This window comes from Tupaia chinensis, unplaced genomic scaffold, assembly GCF_000334495.1.
Source record: "Tupaia chinensis unplaced genomic scaffold, TupChi_1.0 Scaffold138910_1, whole genome shotgun sequence".
Taxonomy (NCBI): Eukaryota; Metazoa; Chordata; class Mammalia; order Scandentia; family Tupaiidae; genus Tupaia; species Tupaia belangeri.
Window position 1 is genome coordinate 1,751,747 of NW_006198801.1, and position 5,104 is coordinate 1,756,850.

The window sequence follows — 5,104 nt, forward strand, 5'->3', positions numbered from 1 at the left end:
GGGGGGGCGCCCGGCCGGCCGTCCCGGATCAAAAAGAGAGCAGACACTGGGAAGTTTTGGGGGAGGGAGGGGCGGGCCTTAAAGGGACCACGACCTCTTTTCAGCCCGGGGGAGAAAAGTGCGGGGGGGAGTCGGAGGAGGAGGAGGAGGCCGAGGGTTGCTCCGCGGACGAATGGAAGAAACTGTAGGAAAGGGATGGGAAGACCACTGAGCCGTCGCCAATTCCTCGTCCCTTTCCCCCAGAACCCACTCCCTTCCCCTGCCGCATCGAAAAGAAAATCGCGGGGTTGTTTGGGAGTCTGGCATCCTTTCTCCTGGTCAGCCAAATGTGGTGTTGGGGTGCTTGTACAAGTGGGGGAGATGGGCTCGGGAAGCAAATGACCAACCCGAGATGCCACAGTCTGTAAGTAGCATGGCAGGGTTTGCCTGACGCGCGAGCAGGCTGTAACCACTGCACTGCAGTGCCTGCTGGGGCTATGGGGGGGCGCTGGAGCCACAGGGCTGGGGTTTCAGGTGGGGGCCGCCCTTCTAGCTCTGGGCCTTGTGAGAAAGTGATTAGCTGCCGCTCCAGGGTGATGGGGGGGAGTGCTGAGAATGTCTTTAAGCAGAGGGAACCTCAGAGGCTCCTCTTCCTTTCACAGAGGAGATAAAGTAGCCCCAGAGGGGGCAAGCAAAGCTCAGCCTGATCACCACTGGGCCTCCTTTTCTTGTTTAGGTTTTTGCTACAGGGTGTGCGCCATCACCAGAGAAAGGGAAAGTAAGACGTCACTCCCCCCCCCCATCACCACCCAGAGAATGGCCAGGCCCCAGTTCCTTCATTTTCCTCCTGGGATCTTGGGCATACACACACTGGCACCAGGCACGATTTTCAAGCCACCAGTCCAAGACTCCAACTGCAATGAGCCATGTGAGAATTCAGCTGCCTTAACCATCAGCCACCTGCAGCCTCACTCGGCCTCCTCTTAAAGAGCAGGCCTGTGTCCTCCATAACACCCTACAAGGCGAAAATCTGAACCTAGAAGGCCCTCCCAAACCCATGCTACCCCTTCTGCTTGCTCTCTGCCTGGCAGAAACATTGGCTTTCCTTCTGTTTGTCAAATGCCCGAAGCTTATTCCTCACGTCTCAGGGCCTTTGCACTGGCCATTCCCTCACTCAGATGCTCTTCTCGCCCATTTTTCCTTACTTGCTTCTGACGGATGTCACCTCTGGAGCATGCCCGCCTGGTTAGTCTCCACACACAGTTATAATGCCAGCTCCCTACTTATCTGCCTGTTAGAACCATGTGGCACGCTCCAGTTCGTTTAGTTTCTGTGTCCTCACTAGAATCTGGGCTCTTTGGGGGCCATTATACATACCTATGTCTGGGACCAACAGGGGGTGTGGTGGTTAAGGCGCTGGACACTCCCACATAGCTGACTACGGTTTGAGTCCCGGACCTGCTAGCTTGCTATCTCACTTTCTCTCTCATTCTGGTCAAATTAAAATAAATGATTTAATAAATAAAATTAAATTAAAATAAATAAAAAAGCTGAAAAGCTGTGTCTGTTTTGTTTTTTAAGTTTATTTATTCTATGAATGAAAGAGGCATCCAGTAACCTTAAAACGGTCTTTTTTTTTTTTTTTTTTTTGTCCTTATTTTTTTCTTCTTTATTCAAGATAGAGCACTTCCCTCCACAGGGTCTAGTCTTACTGTGATTCTCTTCCAGTCTTCCCCTCACCTTAGATCTTGGGCACACATATACCTGACATGCTGCAGGCCACTCAGGCCAGGGATTCAAACCACAGGTGCTCTGTGGGAGCCAGCTTCTCTCTTGCTCTTTCTCTCTCTCTTTTTTTTTTTAATAATTATTTTATTGAACTTTATTCATTCATTGATTTGTTTAATTTGACCAGAGAGGGACAGAGTGAGAGAGAGAGACAATGTGAGAAGGCAAGCCGCCTGGTCTGGGACTCAAACCACAGCCAGCAATGTGGGAGTCCACCACCCTTAACCACCATGCCACCTGCCAGCCCAAAGCCAGCTTCTCTTGAGCCGCACGTAGAGGGTCTATAAACAGCAGTCCACCCCAGCCTTAAGCCAGCCCTGGATCATGAGCAAGTGGATGCCCCTGTACTCAGGAAGGCCTACAGACTTGAAGCTTCCTGGGTGGGAATGCCTTACACATTGACACATTTTGGGTCTGGTCCCAGAAGTAGATACACCGTAATCCCTGGAATGGCCTGCTCTGCAGTCATTCATTCATTCAGCAGATGTTTATCGAGCAGCAAACACTACTTGGGGCACCTAAGTGGGATGGGGAACAAGACAGTGGACAATCCCTGTACTCCTGGAGGTGACTCTTCAGTGAAAGAGATGGACACAGAAACAAGAGAAGTGAAATATATCAATGATGATAACTGCTATGAAGAATAAAACAAGGAAGGAGGATCAACACTCAAACTGGGAGCCGGCAGGTGGTGTGGTGGTTAGGGGCACTGGATTCCCACATGGCTGACTATGGTTAGAGTCCGAGACCTGGCAGCTTGCTTTCTCACTTCTCTCTCTCTCTCTCTCTCTCTTTCTCTGTCCCTCTCTGATCAAATTAAAATAAATGAGTGAATAAAGTTAAATAAAATAATCTTTTAAAAAAATAATTCAAACTTGGGACCAGCAGTTAGCGTAATGGCTATGTCACTGGACTCCCACGTAGTCGACCACGGTTCGCAACCCGGACCCGGTGGCTTAAACTCACGCCGGGCGCGTGTGCGTGCGTGCTCAAGATCCCAAGAGGAGAATGGAGGAGAAGGGATTGTGGCATGGCCATCCCCCCTGGGGGGTGATTTCTCGCTTTCTATCTCTCTGTCTCTGTCTGGCGAGTGCACGTGCCCTATAGCAAAAACCTCTCCAAAAAGAAAAAAAAAATACTCAAACTGGACCCCTGGGTTTGCTTCCTAGGACCTTCCCTGAACACACCAGGCTGGTTGGAATGGGCTTGTTAGGGGTGGCTCTCTCTCAACAAACTTCGAAAAAATTGCTAAAGGGCCTCTGTGCTTATCAGAGAGAATGAGAAGGAAAGCGAGAAATCACCTCCCACGGGGGGTGGCCATACTACAATCCCTTCTCCATTTCTCCTTTTGTGATTTTTTTGGGGATTTGGGGCATGCATGTGCATGCGTATGTACCTGACATTTAAAAAAAAAGAATTAATGGATTAATTATTATTATTAAATTTGCCATAGGCACATGTAGTCACCAGAGAGAGAAGGAAAGTGAGAAAGCAACCTGCCAGGTCAGGGACTTGAACCATGGTCGGCCATGCTGACCAACTGGCATGGTTGTTTTTTTGTTGTTGTTCAGAGATTTATTTTTGCTATAGGGTATGTGAGCTCACCAGAGAGATAAGAAGCAAATCATCCTTCTCCGTTTTCCTGTCAGGATTTTGGACATGTACACATATGTGCCCAGAATGAGTTGTAATCTTCCAGGTCCAAGAATAGAACTATGGTTGACCACGTGGGAGTCCAGAGCCTTAACTATTAGACCACTTGCTGGTCCCCAGCATTTTTTTTTACACCATTATTTTGTCATTGACTTATTTATTTATTTAAATTTGACCAGAGAAAGACAGGTTGAGAGAGAGAGAGAGAAGGAAAGTGAGAAAGCAAGCCACCAGGACCAGGACTCGAACCATGGTTGGCTATGTGGGAGTGTCCATCACCTTAACCACTGCGCCACCTGCTGGTCGCCCCAGCACAATTTTTAAGCAGCCAGATCTGAGACTCAAATAGAGTAGTTGGCATGTGATATCCAGCTGCCTTAATCACCATACCATCAGCTGGTCCAACATTTTCAATGTTACTGAGGAATACCAGTCTCTAAGAATGTCTTTTTTGGGAACAGCAGTTGGCGTAATGGCTATGTCACTAGACTCCCATGTAGTTGACTGCAGTTCGAGTCCCGGACTGGTGGCTTAAACTCACGCCAGGTGCATATGCATGCGTGCCCAAGATCCCAAGAGGAGAATGGAGGAGGAGAGATTGCAGCGTGGCCATCCTTCTGGGGACTGATTTCTCACTTTCTGTCTCTTTTTCTGGCAAGCGCACACACCCTATAGCAAAAAGACCTCTCCAAAAAAAAAAAAAAAAAAAAAGAAAAGAAAAGAAAAGAAAGAAAAGAAAAAAAACATCCAAAAATTTTTTAAAGAATTATTTTATTTATTTGTATTATCATTGTTGTTCTTTAATTTGACCAGAGAGAGGAGAAAGAGACAGAGAGAAAAAGGGAAAGTGAGAGAGCAAGCCAGCAGGTCCAGAACTCAAACCCTGGTCAGCCATGTGGGAGTCCAGCTCCTTAATCACCATGCCACCTGCCAGCCCAAGAATTATTTAAATTTTAATTTTATTATTATTAGTTTTTAATTTGACCAACACAACCACTATGCTATCTGCTGGCCTCTTTTAAAAAGAACCAGAAGAAAAAAAAATGCCTACAGTGACAGGATCAGATTTTTTTTTTTTCTGTAGGGAATGTACCCTTGCCAGAGAGAGAGGAAAACTGAGAAATCATTCCCTAGGGAAGATGGCCACGCTGCGATCCCTTCTCTATTCTTTTGAGATTTGGGGCATGTATATGCACCCAGTATGTTTTTCTTTTTCTTTTTTTTTCCGTTGGGGAGGTTTTTTTTTTTTTTTGCTATAGGGTTTGTGCGCTCACCAGAAAGACAGAGAGAGACAGACAGAAAGCAAGAAATCACCCCCCAGGGTATGGCCATGCCACAATCCCTTGTCCTCCAATCTCCTCTTGGGATCTTGGGCACGCACAGACACACGCCTGGCATGAGTTTAAGCCACCAGGTCCAGGACTCGAGAACAGCAGTCAACTACATGGGAGTTCAGCGACATAGCCATTACAACTTGCAAGTATTCTGAAAACCACTAAATTGTACACTTTAAAAGAGTATATTTCGTAGTATTTGAATTATACCTTAATAAAAACTTTTTTTTTTTAATTAAAAAACAAAAAGAATCTGGGGCCAGCCAGAAGGCATGGCAGCAGGATTCTACATGGCCAACTGGCGTGGGCATCTTGAGAAACATGCTGGGGATCAGCAGTTAGCGTAATGA